The sequence below is a fragment of the Pleurodeles waltl genome, chromosome 2_2, assembly GCF_031143425.1.
Source record: "Pleurodeles waltl isolate 20211129_DDA chromosome 2_2, aPleWal1.hap1.20221129, whole genome shotgun sequence".
In the NCBI taxonomy this organism is placed as follows: domain Eukaryota; kingdom Metazoa; phylum Chordata; class Amphibia; order Caudata; family Salamandridae; genus Pleurodeles; species Pleurodeles waltl.
In genome coordinates, this window is record NC_090439.1 from 774,785,254 (window position 1) to 774,804,802 (window position 19,549).

Genomic DNA, 19,549 nt, shown 5'->3' on the forward strand with positions numbered 1-19,549 from the left:
CCCCCCCCCGGAGGCAGATCGGCCTAATTATATTTGCCCCGCAGGGGAGCGACCCTTGCCTAAGGTGTTGCTCCCCATACATAAAAACATAAAGTAAATAAAAATATATATAAATATCCCTGGTGTCTAGAGGTTTCTGCCGATCAGCCTAATTATATTAGGCCGATCTGCCTCCAAGGGGGGCAGAAATGTCCTAAAAATAATATGGCCCCCTAGGGAGCAACCCTTTCCCAAGGGGCCGCTCCCCTCATGTAAATTTCAACAAATACAAAAATCCCTGGGGTGTCTAGTGGGCATTTCTGCCCCCGAGAGCAGATCGGCCTAATTACATTTGGCCGATCTGCCCCCAAGGGGGACAGAAATGGCCTACATACAATTTGCCCCGCAGGGGAGCGACCCTTGCCTAAGGTGTTGCTCCCCATAAATAAAAACATAAAGTAAATAAAAATAAATATAAATATCCCTGGTGTCTAGAGGTTTCTGCCCCCCCCGGAGGCAGATCGGCCTAATTATATTTGCCCCGCAGGGGAGCGACCCTTACCTAAGGTGTCGCTCCCCAGACATAAAAACATAAAGTAAATAAAAATATATATAAATATCCCTGGTGTCTAGAGATTTCTGCCCCCCCCCCGGAGGCAGATCAGCCTAATTACATTAGGCCGATCTGCCTCCATGGGGGGCAGAAATGTCCTAAAAATAATATGGCCCCCTTGGGAGCGACCCTTTCCCAAGGGGCCGCTCCCCTCATGTAAATTTCAACAAATACAAAAATCCCTGGGGTGTCTAGTGGGCATTTCTGCCCCGAGAGCAGATGGCCGATCTGCCCCAAGGGGGGACAGAAATGGCCTAAACACAATTTGGCCCCCAGGGGGGCGACCCTTGCCTAAGGGGTCACTCCCTGCACATAAAATAAAAAATAAAAAAATCCCTGGTATCTGGGGGAGAAATTACCTAAAAATTATTTGGTCCCCCTAGGGAGCGACCCTTGCCCACGGAGCCGCTCCCCTCATATAAATGCTTTAAAAAAATGAATTCCCTGGTGGCCATTTCTGCTGCCCAATCGCATCGCGAACGGGCAGCAGAAATGTTCAGAATGACATCAAAAGCGATCAGGTGCAGACATCATCAGACGTCACTGGGAGGGGATCGGGGGTTGGGGGTGAAGGAGGAGGCGATTCCCCTTTCATCCCTGAAGGGGTGTGGGTGGGCGGCCCACCGGGGGAGCGCTAGTGCTTCCCCCGTGGGCCCGGTGCAGGACGAGGTGGTCTCATCCCAGGCACACGGGAACCATGTGCTGGGACGAGACCACCTCGTCCAAGGCACCGTAGGGGTTAAGGAATCGCAAATTGTGATTTCTACCATGTAGAAATCACAATTTACGATTCCCAGAATAGGAAATGCAAATAAAGATTTTCTATTTGCATTTCCTATTCTGATGTACCATGCATTTCCAAAATGCGATTTTGGCATTTTGGAGATGCAATTACCACTGACTTGAAGTTGGAGGTAACTAGGTACAATTAAAAAAAAAACACCCCAAAATTGAAATAGAGCACACACATGCCACTTAGGCATATGTGTACTCTTCAGGTGCACCAGTATTTTTGGGGTGCACCCAGGGGGCAATATTACATTGCCATCCCTGGTCTTGAATTTCCTAAATAGCGATTTCTTAACAAGAAATCGCTATTTAGGAAATGCAAAACCGGCCCATTTACTCAAATGCAATTAGATTTCCTATTAGCGCTACCTTCTTTGTAGGAATCTCTATTATGAAATCAGTATCTTTGTACATAATATTTTGGATGTCTTGAATAGCGATTTCTATGAAGTCGCTATTTAAGAAATGCAAAATAGCATTTTCATACATCTGGCCCTACTTCTGAAATCTACAGACTGTTAGTCACCTGTGCCTCAGAAACAACAGCCTTGTTGAAAGTCAAAAAAAGATCTTGGGTTAATATATACTAATTTAATGTTGCTTGTTTTTTGCATGACATTGCAAAATAAAGCTAAAATGAGCATATTACTCAAATACTGTCTTGAAATGTTTTATCATGGGAGGGCTAATGTTCTACTGTTGCATTGTGTGTTGTCATTATAACAAAGTGTCACCCTCTTCATAAGAATTGTGCTGTCCCTGAAAGTTCCGGTGGTCTGAGGCTTTCACTTTCTGTATTCCTGTGACAGCTCAACTTTGAGGAAGTCAGGCACAATAAAGGAGTCAGGACGCAGCAGGCATATGTTTTTCATCAGAATTCTACATGGTGTGTTCCAGAACACTGTATGCCCAGGTGGCTTTTCCAGAAGGTTTCTTTTTTTCCCATTTTCTTTGCATTTGGATTTCTTGTTTGTTGTGTGTTTGGATCCTTTGCTTTTGGAATTGGGATTCTGATCTATTTCCTTGAAGTCAAATTAACTTGCAAAAACTTGCAAGGTACTTAAAAACTAAAAACCTGAAAAAGTTTCTAACTGATCAGGGAGTTGGGCATTTTCTGGAAAATACTGTCTGATTCATTTGGATGGAACTTGTTTGGAAATTAATGTTTCACCAGATGAGTTTCTTTCAAAGGAGAGCTCAGGATTATATTACTAGCTGGGGATAAAATTGTTTATTGTAGGTGGTTAGGTGGTAACCAACAGTTGGCAAAACAGATCACAACAAGCATCTGTTTAAAACCTTCCCAAAGGAGGGCCTGATTCACAGAGGTTCTAATACGTGCAGTACAGTTACAAGTGAGGAGTTTCCATTCTTGTGGCGGAATCCCCGCACTCGGGATGGAATCTCTTCAAGGTTCACTGCAGAGAGTTCACTATGAGTAGATTCTGCCCTGAGTGCAGAAACTCCTCCACAAGTGCAGAGATCCCACACTTATTACTTTACCACATGTGTGTGCCTTTGTTAATTGGGCCCGGAGTGTAATGTTCCCTTTTAGTCACCCATCATGTTAATGTAGTTTGGTCAGAATTTAAGAGTAATTTCCTTCATATTCTACAGTCTACATGAATATTTTCTGTAGCACTTCCTGATAAAGTACCATAGACATATTGGTGAAATTAGTCAATCACCATCATGCATTTATTTTTATAGTAATAATTGATTACCTTGACCAAGAATAAAGGACTTTGGTTACATGAATTGTAGAACATCCAGGTACCAGAAGATTAGCAACATTAATTATATGATTATACAGCAAAAGTGTATATCGGTAACAAACCATTTTGTCCACAAATAATGCAAAAATTTAAACCGACCTAGTCCACATAGATGTGTTTTTGTTTGTTCAAGTCTAAAGAATAAAGAGCAATAATGCTCCCTAAACCTAAAATGTGCAAACTGCTGTTCAAAATAAGAAGAATGAAAATGGCTTAAGTCGTAAATAAATGCAACTTCCACAGAAAATTATTTTGTCAAAATAATTAATTAGGATCTCTTTTCTTATTTTCTTAATACAACACCATGAGAATGCAATGAGCTATAATGTGAAAGTGTGCTAAAAAACACAAAAGAGTGATTAATTTCTCTGAGAAGAAGGCACTATTCAGTTCAAATTCCTTATACTGAAAATACCAGTTTCTCTTATTTTAAATGGCTTTTCAGTTTTCCCTCTACATTTAACCCTCCTGAAAATTTCATCTGTAATGATATAGGTGGTCATTTTGAGTTTGTCGGACGGAAAACTCCATCCGCCAAACTCTTGACAGGGTGGCGATCTCCCCGCCTGAGCTATTATGGGTTTCCCACTAGGTCAGCCGGAGGAAACCTAAGTTTCCGCTCGCTGGCCTAGCGGGAAACAGGCTACAGCATTGTCTCCAGCTTGTAATCGAGCCGGCTGCAATGCTGTAGCCCACAGGGTGCACCAGCACCCTTGCAATGTTCACTATCTGCAAGGCAGACAGTGAACATTGCGAGGGTGCTGGCCAGGGGAGCCCCTGCACTGCCCATCTCAAGTGCATGGGCAGTGCAGGCCCCCCCTGGGTCCCCTGCACCCTTTTTTCACCAGTCTTTTCATGGTGATGGACCCGCCATGAAACTTTTGGTTGAGAAGAAGGTATTAAATCCCCAGGGCAGCACTGCTTGCAGTGTTGCCCTGGCAGATTAGGACTGCCACCACCTCCAGACCGCTGCCATCTGAGATCCTGGTAGGGCTGGTGGTTCCTTGGCAGACTCACTACTAGGGTTGTAATGTGGTTGTCTGACCCCTGCATTGGTGGCGGCCCAGACCACCACCACTAGTGTGGCAGTCTATAGAGCACCACACTCGTAATCACCCCCATAATGTATGCAGATTCCATTTGGCTTAGCAGATTAGTCCAATCCCCACCTCTTTCTTTCAGTTTTACTATGTCTGTGCTAAAGTATCTCATTAACTTTGGATCACCTGAATGTTGCAGAGCAGGATAAGTGACATCTTTGTTCCTTAAAGGTCCTGTGTGTTGTAGTATTCCATCTTTTACAAGTAAGGTTGTGCTGTCCGCATGTCTAATATCGCACTGGCATTTTATGATACAAACTGTGTATTCGATTTTACAAGTGCTATTTGTCCTGGTTTAAATTTTTGTTTCTGATAAAGAGCTACGTACCATGCAATTCTGGAGGCCTTACAGTTTTCACATAGAAATAATCTATTCAGATTGCTCAACCAGTTACAGTCCTTTTCAGTATGTAAATGGCTTCTCACCAACCTATCTTTTCAAATTTGTGATCTCATATATGTGATGGTTGACCCATTTCCAGCTATAGTTCGCATTACAAAATCATTTATTAAAATAGTATATGTTTAAGCATTATATTCAGTAAATATGTGCTTTCCCAATTATATTCAGTACTAAAACATGTTTTGTTTGTTTGTTCCTTCTTGTGATCTTTCAACCTTTTAAAGAGGTCAATTTGTTTTTGTAAAATCTTGACTCTGACCATTGTTGTCTTTAGATTTTTTCTGAATACCCTAGCTTTCTGAACCTTTACAGCCATACAGAGTTTTTTTTTCTTTTTCATAATTTGTGTCCATACTACAGTTTGTTGTGCTGCATAATAATTCTTAATTCTAGATATAGTATACTGAATTGTAATCTCCTCAGATGTGCAGCAGTTCTATAATTTTTGTTTAAATATATATATATATATATATATATATATATATATATATATATATATATATATACACACACATATATTACTGATTTACTGAGTGGCAATCACCACTGGGTAGTTATAGTTAGGATCATGTTTCAATAGAAAAAGTATTTTTTAGCTTTGGCGCAATTTGAAGAATCTTCACAAAGCGTATACAAAAAAAAGGGCCACCTCAGCTCCTTCAGGGAAGGTTTTGGTGATGCTTCAAGTGGGGGCCAAGAAAAAAGGGTATCCCCAGAATCAATATTCTCATTTATATTACCATAGGAAAATTAGTCACCAGGAAGAGATCACAGAGAACTAAGAATTTTTGTATTACCTACTTTAAATTATATGGATTTGGATTACTTAGACAGTGGCACGCAAATACTACAGAATGCACTATGAAATTGATGCAGACTCTAGTAATATAAGCAGAGTGTAAATTGTAGAAGACTCAACTGAAAATTAAGGATATTGAAGATCAAGTACAGTCTATACAAGCCACGGAAGGTGTAAGAAAGATGATAGAAGAAATGGAGAAGAGACTGGAGAAACATGAAAAGGAGATACAATTGAAAAAAGCAAAGAAATGTAACAGGGATAATATAGATTACTCTACAGAAAGAATATTCACATTTGCAAAACGTTTTGACTCTTTTTATTGCAAACAAAATATGGATAGATCAATTGGAAAAGCTAAAGCCCGTTGAAGTATTGAAAGCTCTGATGTGAGCTTGGGGGATGAGTCACCAACAGTGGGAGGACCGAACTTGGACTTCTCTGAGGAAATGCAGCTTTATCATATGGAAACAAGAAGACATGGAAGAGGAACACAAAACAAGATGGAGCTAAAAGTACAAGGAGATCCTAGAGGAAGAGGAAGGGGCAAAAAGTGAGGAGTATCTCAAGAGTAGGAGAAGCAACAGTAGAAGAGAATGCTGTGATTAATCTGTCCTCCAAATGTCTTGAAAATAAACATCTGAAACTATTGAATAAGGGATTACGTTTTTGTCCAGTCACATCTATGGACCTAGCAACTGCTAGGATTGACTTATATAAATTCTCCAGAAAATTAAAAATGAAAAAAATTCTATGCAATAAAAACTAAAAGACAGGAGAAAACTAAATCCCGATTGATATCTCCGCTGGAAATATCAGATTTGGGACCATTAAGAACTTTGTCGGCCTTCGAACAAGAATCAGAAGCGAATCCAGTGAAAATAAATTAGAAAGAGTTATCTGATCATGAACTGTGTCTTTCCCTGGGTTTACCAGCGAATTCAACTATTTCCAGTCAAAGTAAGCCTAAGTCACAATTTTGCCACCAACTCCCAGCTGGTAATAAGATAGACATTTTTCAATAAATGATGAGAGATGGATTAACAAAGATGGCTGTCCGATTTTCAAAAAATCAGAGAAATGTGGGTATATTAATATGTCACAGGAAGATTGGAGTGCATTGAAAGACTTACGTGAAGACAACACAATTGTCATTATACCATCAGATAAAGGAGAGAACATCATACTGATGAATGGTATTGACTATATCAAGGAAGCTGAAAGACAGTTGGGAAGTAATGGAAACTACAGTGAATTGAAAAGTAACCCCATGGAGACATATATTGTAGAGTATCAACAGAAACTACAGACATGGCTGGACAAAGGACTATTGGAAGAAGAAGAATGCACATATCTTAAAACGGAACACCCAGTTATTCCCACGATATACTTCTTGCCAAACGTTCATAAGAATAGATCCAATCCACCTGGGCATCCAATTGTAAGTTCGATTGGATCATTACTTGAGAATACTTCCAGATTTATAGACATTCTTCTATTTCCATATGTCGTAAGCCTCCCATCATATTTAAGGGACTCTATGGATTTTTTAAAAAGAATTAATTACATACCCTGGAAAGACAACTACATTATGGCTCCACTTGATGTTGTTTCCCTTTATACTTCAATCAAACATAAAGATGGCTTGGAAGCTTGTCGATACTTTTTAAGAGCTAGATCTATCAGCCTCTTGGAACATACAGAAATGTTAATAGAAATGTTACAGTACTGTTTGACCCACAATGTCTTTATATTTGATGGTAAATATTATTCACAAGAACAAGGAACGGCTTTCATTTGCACCAACATGTGCAAATCTTTTGATGGGCATGTGGGAGTCAGAAACAGTGTGGCAAGAGAACAATCAAGAAACACTAGATCACATTATTTTGTGGGTACATTATATTGATGATCTCTTCCTTATATGGGAAGGAAAGCAACAAGACTCTAGTGCAATTCATACCTTCTCTTAATGATGTCCCTCAACAGCTGAAATTTACTTACGAAATGAGTAATTCAGAGATCAATTACTTAGACATTGGGGTTTATATTAAAAATGAAAAAGTTTGCACAAAAATGTATAGGAAACCAACAAGTGGAAAGAGTCTGTTACATGCTAATAGTGGACACCAGAAGGCTTTAAAATGGAGTGTGCCGTATGGTGAAGCGTAACTGCACGGAGGAAATGGAATTGAAAATTCAAATGAACGACATGTATGGGAGATTCGATAATAGCTGATATCCAAGATCAGTTTTGAATGATGCATTAAGGAGAGCAATGCAGCGCAAAATGGATGAATTATTGACACCAAAAATGAAAAATAATCAAGATGACTAAAAACTAAATGATGTGAGATACATCATGTGCTTTGATGCAGGCAGTCAAATGACAAAGAAATTGTTAGAATACAACTGGAAACTATTATTATTGGATGAGACATTACATACATTTTTGCTTAATTATCCATCAGTCACCTACAGGAGGGCACTGTCATTGGGTGACCACTTAACAAATAATTGTATGATTCCTCAGAAGAAAAGTGGATCAAATTGGCTGAATTGACAAGGCTTTTGGAAATGTACAAAGTGTAAAACATGTACCTTTGGGAAGAATATGACACAGTTTAAAACAATTGATGGTAGAGTAATGAAAATCATGGGATGGATAAATTGTGAAACTCTTCATGTGGTTTATGTATTGGAGTGTGTCTGTGATGAAAAATACGTGGGCAGCACAGTGAATAAATTGAAACTACTTATATTACAACACCTCGTGGCAATAAACAATGAGGACCCAACGTACTCAATGGCAAAACATATTTGGGAACAACACCAAGTGAACAAAAAGGATTAAAATATTATGGTATGCAACATATCAAACCTAATGCTAGAGGAGGAGATTGTGAAATAACATTAAGGAGGATGGAATCTAAATGGATCATCTTGGTTGCAATTGAAATGCCCTGGGGTTTAAATACGGATGCAGAATTGCAGAGAAATTTATAAAAGATTTGCAATTGGGTCAATTTCAACAGATGAAAGAAATGAATATTTGCCACTGATAAATGAAAATAGATTGAAGATTGATCTATGAATATGTCATTTAAGAATAGGAAGTGACATTAAAAACATACGATGTAGAGGTACTCTGTCGAGGGAAATATGAAATAGATAGATATCCTGAAAAATACATATTACCTACATAGTTTTGCATTACTTTTAATATGGGAAGAGTACATGAGAAAACAAAACTGCACATCTGGTAGTTATAATATATATGTTTTGAGAGCTTAGATATAGTTAAACTCTTGATCAGGACTTTATGTCCACTTAATTTTCTATGGCTCCCAGGGATGTTTGTAACACTACGTGGGATGGTGACATGCAAGTTGTAAAAAGAAAAATTTGGAAAACATTGGCAAATGAGACCTTTGGATCATGACTTCCAGATTTAAAGACAATAATCTGTTCCCCAGAAGATATAAGAACATTGAACTTGAATTAAATATCAAGGAAAATAGGAATAAGTACTTTACCGATTTAAACAATTCGTTTTCAGATTGTTTAATATGAGGTAGAGAGATGAGAAATTACTTGTAAACTTGTATAGTAGGATAGGGTAGTTGAGGTATTAATCATAATGGTTCCTTTACCATGTGTGTGGTACTTAATTAAGTAAAAATGGGTACTTCACCTGCTTTTAGAAATGGTTAAAATTGGAGACGGGGACATGGACAAGAATAATTAAGATTTATTATAAATTGTCATATTACATTAAATAACTCAACATTTTCATAACACAGGAAAGGTAAAAGGAGAAATTACAAGTAGAATGATAAATGAGAGATCATGACATAATGAAAGAGTTAGTGATCAAAAGTAAAAAATTGATTTTAATTGGTGCATGGTGGGTGGTCACATGATTTAAATACACTTGTGTTGCACATAACTCTATGGCCAGTTGAAGGCTCAGGCTGAAATGCGCTGCCATTGTTTCTCGAATTAGCACGTAGCACTGTGTACTTTATTTAATGAAATAAAGAATATTTTTGGACTTGGATTGGTGGTGCCGGTGTCATACATGCAACAAGAATCCGGAGAAGCTTGAAGCTTGGTTCCTGTTTCCTGTGGAGTGACTTCATGTTAAAAAAAAAAAAATATATATATATATATATATATATATATATATATATATATATATATATATACATATATATATATATATATATATATATATATATATATATATTTACATATATTACTGAGTGGCGATCACCAATGGGTAGTTATAGTTAGGATCATGTTTCAATAGAATTTTTTTTTTTTAGCTTTGGCGCTAGTTGAAGAATCTTCACAAAAATTTAACAAAAAAATGTGCCACCTCAGCTCCTTCCTGGAAAGATTTGGTGATCCTTCAAGCAGGGGCCAATTAGAGAATTAGACACAGCTACAGCCCAAGTAGCTTAACAGAATTATACCAAATTTGGCAGGAAGCAAGACCTTGATCCAAAAAGTGTGCTTTTCATGATTTGGTATAAATCAATTCAGTAGTTGTCAAGATATTAGGGTTAAAAAAATATAAATATTTTATGCTGATAAGGATCCGCTGAGCTGACAGATCTTAAGATGAGATCTGATTGACTGCAACCACAAAAATGAGGATGAGATTGCAGCTTTTTTAGAACTCAGGGACTGAGTCCCCTCTCTTACGAAAGTCACCTCCACTACAAAGTATAACAAAATAATATAGCGGAAGGTTAGGAATGCCTTGCCCGCTAGGCATGGTGTGGCCAGGCCAAAAACAGATTTTTTTGAAGCAGCACACTGATCAAGGGAGGATCCACAGATCCTGTTGCTGACCAAAAGAAACAAGTGATTTTTAAATAAACTCCATGGGAGGGGTCAGGGCATGCAGCCCCATCCCTGAACCTTTATCAGGCCTTGGAACCACAATCCCCGGGGCTGCATTTACTTAAAGCGGGGGGGGCAGACATTCAGCCCCCTCCCCGAGCTTCGGAAGGCCCCAGTGACCCATCTTCTAGGGCTGATCTTTATAATAAAGGGAAGATAGTGTATGGTCTCCTTCCTGGAGACCCATAAAACCCATCTTCAATGGCCAAAATAAATTTTATGGGAGGGACATGTGCAGTCCTCCTCCTGAAAACTTCCAAGGCCCTAGGGACCCTCTGACCCTAGGCCAGCTCAATGGTTGTGTACCCAGGAGCCCATCTCTCAAAGGCAGGGAAGGCTTGTTTGTTCCCACCTAGTCAAAGTAGCAAAAATGCCCCCACTGGTAGTGAGTTTAACCTTTTTTTCCCTGCCATAATGCTTGCTGGAAGGGAACAAAGAATGCTCCTGCCTGGTAGGAACAGAGAGAAAAACCTGCTCCCACTAGGCGACTACAAAATCAGCTTCCAGTGAACCCATGATGGGTACATGCAGAGGATCATGTGGAGCTGCAGCAAAATGGGCTTTACCCTGTCGTCCCAATGTTTTATGTGTAGTAGATGCCCTAGGTGGGACTAGGTTTCAGGGTCCCACAATGACTCGGAGTGGAGGTTGCACATTTCCCTCCCCAATTTTAAAATTGTCCAGGCCAGGTCGAACCCCGCTGGTGCGCACTGCTGACTAAGGGTTGGATTTGCAAAAAACTGGTGCATCAGCTTTCATGTGCCACTTTTCCTTCACCCCCGTTCAACTCCCTAACCACACCATGTGTGCGCCATATTTACAATACGGCGCACCATGGTACACGCTAGGACAATAGTGTCAGAATTTAGGATGCTATTGTGGTCCTTTGCAGGATTAGCACAATAATTTGTGCCGCAATAATGGACAGTAAAGGGAGGCCAATTGAAAGTGAGGGGTGCATCATTTTAATATCTGCTCTGAGCAGGTGTTAAAAATGAAGCTAAAAATGGCACAGTGAACTGTTGTAAATTTCAATGCTCCATTTTTACAGGCCTCCCTAAGGGGAACGCCCCTTGCAAGCATTAACCCTGTAGCAGGCATAAAGTGGTGCAAGGGGTTACAGAGTGGTGCAATGAAAGCATTGCACCACTTTGTAAATATGCAAAGGAGAGTGGCCTCCATTACACCACATTAGCGTAACAAAAAGTATGCTAATGTGGTGCTAAGAGGTGCTGGGGCCGTGTAACCATATGAAGGATGCCATTTTAAGTAAGGCAGACATTCTGGATTTGTCAAAACATCACTAATAACTATAGTCAGATATATTGTTTGAAAATTAACACAATGGAATTTTTAGTCATAACATATTTTGAATAACGCCGCTTTCTTTTAACATTTCAAAAGCCATGAAGTGCAGATATAGAACTTACCACAAGGGATCCCCACACTCCAACTTCAGCTTGGAAATACTTAAAAAAAAACTATAGCAAGCACTCTTATCATCATGAATTAAATAACCCAGGAAACATACAGTTTTATTAATGTTGCTGGGGGCTGCTGCACTTCCTGTAGCCCACCAAAATGCTAAAAAATGGTTGATGGTGACACTGCCCCTCATGGGGACGCCATTAAGCTCCAGAAATATAACAAAAAATCCATCACAGGGCATTATGAAGCTGTGAATAATTAAATGAGATGTTTCTGCAGCTCATTTATTAGTCCTTTATTTTTTAATATTTATTGTTGGGTAAATTGGTACCCACCTGGGGCATCCACACTTTTATTGTTTAAAGTTGTGGGCTGTGGGGAAACCCAATGAGCCCCGTGCACTCTGCCAGCTACCCAGCTGGCGATCATCATGGGTGTTGGCAGCATCTGGCATTTCCTTTATGCAGCGGGTGTCCCAGTTCCCACCTGCGGCATCCAAAATATGCTATTTGCTGGGGGCCACAGGGGCCACAGGGGATGCCCCAGGGCATCCACGTTCCCTGTTAGCTCCCCTGATGAAAGCTGGGCACTTAGAATAATGCTGGGTGGAACAATGCCTATCCAAGGCACCCACAAAATATGGGTCTACGAGGAAGCCCCAAGGCCCCTGTGGCTCCCACCAGTTTCCCTACCAGCCCCAATGCGGGTGCTGACAGGAACTTGTTCCATTAATTTGCTCCTGCCTGGGAGACAACAGCTTGATCAGGTGAAAGATGGGGTTCCCGGAGCCTCTTGGGGGCTTGGGGAGGGGGCTGCATGTGACCCTCTACAAAAATGGACATTGGCCACCCCAGGCCTTTTTTATAACTTGCAGTGTTTTTAAAAGGAAAAATGCCATTTTTGGCCTCTGGGGAATCCTTCTGGACACCCACCAGGCCTAGTGGGCAGGGTGTTTCTTCCATGCCCCCATATTATTTTCTTACTTTTTTCTAGGACAGGGGAGTGACTCTGTCCCTAAGTCCTAAGATGGCGGTTGCCACATCTTTCTTGATGTGGTGCTAGTCAACCATAGATCTGCCAGGTCTGCTAATCTTTTGTGGCATGAATCATCTATATTTTATAACCTTGGTTTCTCAAAAACCACTGAATAAAAAGCACACCTTCTGCAGCAAGATTTAGCTTTCTGCAAATTTGGTGCAATTCGTTCAGGGGTTTTGGCAGTATCTGTGCCTAATTTTTCTATGAAGAAATTAATGGGGAAAATGTGTTTTGGCACCCCCTTTACTTTTTACCCCTGCTTGACATATAACCACCTGAAACTTTACAGGAGGAAGCTGAGGTTGATGAACTTCTTTTTTTTGGAAAGTTTAGTGAACATTCTTCACAAAGTGCCAAAGTTCTTAGCACACCAAAACATGCTTTTCATGAGTGTAACAACTTTAAGGTAATAGTTTCCAACACAGTAAGATAGCTTGGGGGTGTGAGAGGCTAATGCACCTATCATTGTGTGCGTTTGTTTGTATGGCCCTCATTACAACCCTGGCGGTCGGTGTTAAAGCAGCGGTAATACCGCCAACAGGCCAGCGGTAACAAAAATGGAATCATGACCACGGTGGAAACCGCCAACACAGCCAGCCACTTTAACACTCCGACCGCCACGGCGGTAGCAACAAACATCGCAGCAGTAACCACCAACAGCCAGGTGGAAGACAATGTACCACCCACCCCATTACAACCTGCCCATCCACCAGCTTTTCTGGGGTGGTACAAACACCATCAAAAGCACGGCAGAAACAGTATACAGAAGGGAAACCACTCACCTCTCAACACTCGAGGAAGAAACAGGACACCAGGGAGCCCGAACTACAGGTGTTACCCATGTTGGTGTATCTTCTCATATACCAAGAGTACCAACGGCGGCGGTGACGATTACGGTGAGTACTGCACCTAGCACATAGGGGAGGGGGAGAGGAAAAAGAGAGTGACACATACACTCAACGCGCAACACCCCCACCCCCACCCTCACTCACAACACCATACACACAAACACATGCAACAACATTACATATACACCCTGTAACCCTCTGGAATATCACAAGGACAAAAGGAATTGAGTCAAATTAGTGTTATATTAGAAATAGTCATAAGTACATGAATATTTCAAAAACAGTATGTACAAAATATACAATATGTACAAAAGGCGGGTCAATGTCCACTCAAAATGTCTGTGGCCAACTGGGCCAAAACACATAGGCCAAGCCCACACTTGACTCAATATGCAGAGAACACTGCAGGGGCATCAGGTCGAAAACACACAGACACCTCAGGGGGACGGGAAGGGGGGCACCTCAGCCAGAAGATGGGACAATGCCACTGCACCTGGAGGGTGCTCCATGCCCACTTCTTGGTCCTGGGGAGTGGAAAGCCACAGTCTCTCAAGTCTCTCAAATGGATGGTTTGCCCACTGCTTGGTCCTGGGGAGTGCAAAGACACAGTCTCTCAAGTGGGTGGTTTTCCCACTGCTTGGTCCTTGGGAGTGCAAGACCACTGTCTCTCAAGTCTCTCAAGTGGGTGGTTTGTCCACTGTTTGGTCCTGGGTAGTGCAAAGTCACAATCTCTCAAGTCTCTCAAGTGGGTGGTTTGCCCACTTCTTGGTCCTGGGGAGTGCAAAGCCACAGTCTCTCAATTTTCTCAAGTGGGTGGTTTGCCCACTGCCTGGTCCTGGGGAGTGCAAAGCCACAGTCTCTCTAGTGGGTGGTTTGCCCACTGCTTGGTCCTGGCAAGTGCAAAGACACAGTCTCTCAAGTGGGTGGTTTTCCCACTGCTTGGTCCTTGGGAGTGCAAGACCACTGTCTCTCAAGTGGGTGGTTTGTCCACTGTTTGGTCCTGGGTAGTGCAAAGTCACAATCTCTCAAGTCTCCCAAGTGGGTGGTTTGCCCACTTCCTGGTCCTGAGGAGTGCAAAGCCACAGTCTCTCAGGTCTCCCAAGTGGGTGGTTTGCCCAATTCTTGGTCCAGGGGAGTACAAAGCCACAGTCTCTCAATTCTCTCAAGTGGGTGGTTTACACACTGCTTGGTCCTGGGGAGTGCAAAGCCACAGTCTCTCTAGTGGGTGGTTTGCCCACTGCTTGGTCCTGGGGAGTGCAAGGCTGCAGTCTCTCTAGTGGGTGGTTTGCAAACTGCTTGATCCTGGGGAGTGCAAGGCCACAGTCCTTCAAGTGGGTGGCTTCTCCACTGGTTTTGGAGGGGGCTTTGTGCACAGTGTGCTTCATCCTGCCAAGGATAGGGCTAGTGGATGCCTTTCTCCACTGGTTCTTGAGGGACTTTGTGCCCAGTGATGTAGCACTTGGGAGGTGCCAGGTCACAGTCCCTCACCTGGGTGTCAGAGCCACGAGAATTGCAGTGACCAGGATGCATGAGAGTTCATGGAGGCAGGGCTACAGTCCATCCGCCGGCGGCTACAGCTGCACAGTGGTGGTAGTGACGGTGCTGGTGGGGGTGCTGCCAGTGGTGGGTGGAGGCTCCAGCCCTTCTCCTGCAGCCTCGGACTGCTGCCCACTGGGGCTGCTGCTGCTGGCAGTGGTGCTACTGTCAGCGGTGCAGGTGGCGGTGCTTGCAGCGGGGCTTGCGGTGGTGCAGGTGGAGGTGCTGCCAGTGGTAGGGGGAGGTTCGAGCCCTTCTCTTGCAGCTTCGGACGGCTGCCCACTGGGGCTGCTGACAGTAGTGGTGCTTGCGGTGGTGCAGGTGGTGGTGCAGGTGGCAGTGCTTGCGGTGGTGCTTGTGGTGGTGCAGGTGGCAGAGCTGGACGCGGAGCAGGTGGCAGTGCTGGCAGTTGTGCTGGTAGCCACTGGGCCTTCACCTACAGGCTCCATTGGCTGAAGTGCCTTGGCTGGTGGTTTGTGCCCCTTCCTGCCCTTGGTAGATGGTGGTGTCACCTTAGGTCTGGCAGCTGGAGTCTTTGAGGTGGCTTTGCTGGGTGGTTGTGGCTCCTTCCCCTTGCTGGATGCTGTCCCCTTCTTCACCTTGCCAGGTGACGGAATGTTCTTTGCCTTGGCTGGGGTTGGTGCCATACTGGCTGGGCTGATGGCTGCCCCCTTTGAGCCTCTGACAGCTGCAGGAACCACAGCAGAAGTGGATTTGGTGGCTGAGGTGCTGGGCTGGGTTTTGGCCAATCTGGCCTGAGGGGATGGACAGGGAGGGAAGGGGTAGGGAAGAGGTCAATGTTTGCCAGGAAAAGCTTCTTAGGGACATTTGGGCAGGAAGAGGGTGAAGGTTTGGGAGTAGAGGAAGAGGGAGTGGTTGTAGGAGGTGTCAGTCTGCTGTGTGTGGGTGCAGGTGCATGGGCTAGATGCTGGTGTGAGGTGGATGGCTGTTGGGTGGGTGTGTGCTTGCGTTTGTGTAATTTGGGAGGAGGGGTCACAGACACAGTAGGAGAGGACATAGGGGAAATGTGCATGGATGTGGTGACTGCCAGTGAGGGGCGTTTAGTGATAGGTGTGCTGGTGATGGAGGTAGTGGATGAGGATGTAGTGCATACAGGTGTGAGTGGAGACGCTACTGGGAGGGAGGTGGAGGAGGAGGAAGAGGGGACACAGTGGAGGCAGTGGATGTCGGTGCGTCTGCTTGGGGATGGTGCTTGTGTGAGTGCCTGTGAGATGAAGTGTGGTGCTTGTGTTTGCCTGAGACACTTCTGTGTGTTGTTTTGGGTGAATGCTGGTATGAAGGTATGCTTGGGATAGGCTGGGATTGAGGGGATTGGGGCTGGGTAGAGGAAGTTGGAGGGGGGAGGCTAGATACAGGGACAATGGCTACCATCAGTGCGGGGGCCAGAGCCTGAAATGCTCTCTGTTGGGCCACCACGCCAAAGTGAATGCCCTCCAGGTATGCATTTGTTTGTTTCAAATGCCTCTCAACACCCTGGATGGCATTCAGAATGCTTGACTGCCCAACAGTGAGGGATCTCAGGAGGTAAATAGCCTCCTCACTGGGGGCAGCAGGGCTGACTGAGGCAGGGCCTGAGGTGCCTGGGGTGAAGGAGATGCCCCACCTCCTGGGTGGGCGGGCACGGGAATCATACTGAGGGGCTGTTGGGAGGACGGTGCAAGTAGGGGGGGTGGCGGCTGTACCTGTTGTTGGGGTGGGCACAGAAGTGTCCACCACCGCCAGGGAGCTTCCATTGGAGGAGAAGTCACTGTCTGTGATGTCCCCTCCTATCCCCGTCGTGGTGCTCCCCTCGCCCTCTGTCCCACTGATGCCCTCACTGTCTGTGGATTCGGCCTCCAGGCCCATGTGGGATGCAACTCTCTCCATCGCCGGTGCCTCTGCTCCTCCACCAGATGATGCTAATGCACAAAAGGACAGGGTGACAAAACAAAAGGGGGGGTGGAGACAAAGGATACACTTGGTCAATGCCAGCAACAACATTACCCTTGGCGTATACAAGTCACAGGGAGCAGCCCTATGCACTAGGCCATGAACTACCAGTTACAAATATAGTCACCAGCCCATGGGGTACATTGCCTAACGCCATTAGCTGAACACCTGAAACCCACAGAACCCTGCCCAGTAGTAGATGCCCACTAACACTATCGGGGAGTGCTTCAGAGCCTGCCCAACAAGGGACATACCTTTCCATGATCACCCTGGCCTAGGGATACAGACAGCCCACATCCCCCACCCAGGTAACCCTTATTGCGAGCAAAGTCAGGATTCTGAATCTGTACCCACCCCCTTGCGGCTGCTGTGATGCCTTCAAGCACCCATCCAACTCCGGATAGGCCACCGCCAGGATGTAGAACATCAGGGGGGTCAGGGCGCAACGGGCACCCCTTCGTTGGTGGGAGGCCAGCCCTAGCTAGGCCTCCACCATCTTCCTTGCACAGCGGCGCAGGTCTTCCCACCGTTTGCAGCAGTGGGTGCACTGCCTGACAAAGACCGCCAGGGCCAGCACCTCCTTGGTGATGGCACACAAATACCCTTTTTCTGATGGGCACTGACCTGCAGGAAAAATACAGCAGAAAAGGGATTACTCATACCCTCCAGACCGTCACACTCATTGCCCACCATGTCCCTCCCATGCCCTAACGCACAAACATTGACCACCATGCATGCAGCACTCTGCCCAGGACACCTCAGCACCCCCCTACATGTGGCTTACACACACAGCACTCCATACATTCATGGCCCGCGCATCATGCTCACGGTGTACTTATCTGTTTGTCTGGAGGACCATGGAGTAAAGTGTATTGGGGTAGGACCCCATCCACCAGTCTCTCCAACTCCTCTGCAGTGAAGGCAGGGGCCTTTCCCCAGATACATGAGCCATTGTCGCTTCCAGACACAGGTCACAGCAGCACTTGCAGTGTAGGTCCTCTCCTGTTGAAGGTTGGGAAGCAAGCGAGTGATCAGCGTACCGTCACCCCCACAGCGCCTTGAAACCCTCACGGGTATGTAGCGTGCTTTACAAATTGATTGATTGATTGATTGATAGTGTGGGTGTGGTGTGTGTATGTGTGTCAGGTGTGTGTAGTTTGAATTGTCCAATGTAGTGTAGTTTTGTTCATGTGTGTGTATTTTGAGTGTGTATTTGAGCACGCCGATGTGTACTGCCAATGATTTACCGCGGTTAAAAGACCGCCGTGGTGATTCGTGGGTCCGAATACTGTGGGCGTATTCCTGTTGGCGTAACGGTGTGGGGTTTGGTACCACCAGTTTATCACTGACTTCTGGTCTGGCGGACTCTGTGTGGGTCATAGTACTCGAGCAGTATACCACTGCCGTCACTGTATGTTGGCAGCCGTCAGCACAGCGGTAGGCGGCATTTACCGCCAGGGTTGTAATGAGGGCCTATGTCTGCATGTGTTTTGTGTGGTGGTGTATGTATATATTTGTGTACAACCTCAGACTGTTATTTGTTTTAGTTATCTGATGTTTAGTATACATCTAACTGCAGGAATAGTGCAGTGCCAGGCAGCAGTGGCATCTCAAGGCTCAAGAAGCACTTTTAAAAAATGAGTCTATTCTGAAGTGTTAAAGAAATAGCGAAATCTCAGAAATCAGTGGGTAAGTATTATGGAACTGGTTCCATCGCTCAGCTCCCCAAAACAGAAAATGGTGACTTCTAAAAAATGTTTATGAAGAAAAAGGAAAGGCCGGTGTGATTAAGTTCATTAGAAGTTAGAAGCTTAAAAGTTAGGGTTACCTTGATATAAAAGGCTACTGTGAAATATGTACACATGTTTAAGGGTTTCAATTCTAAATACATTCACAGCTTTTCTCTAAATAGCATAAAGATACAAAGAGTGATGTGTAATTTTGTCCCTTGATATAAAAGGCTACTGTGAAATATGTACATATGTTTAAGGGTTTCAATTCTAAATACATTCACAACTTTTCTGTAAATAGCATAAAGATACAAAGAGTGATGTGTACTTTTGTCCTGTTCAACCAATCCACATCTCTCCCTTTCCATAGAACATAATAGTTTTCCACTATAGAAAATACATTTTTGACACAGTCGGTAAAACTTCAAGCACCTGATCAGAAATAGACAACTGAAAACTTTTTCTCTTAGGGCTAAAAAGGGTGAGGAGCAGATGTTCCTGTCAAGGAGGTCCCTACATTATATATCAAGGCATTCTAATGATTGTGCAGGAGGGTCTATTAGGAACTATAATACTTAATATTTAATCTTTTCAGAAACATGAAGTTCCCGCACCCACTGGACCCAAGAGAAATGGACCTTTGTCATGAG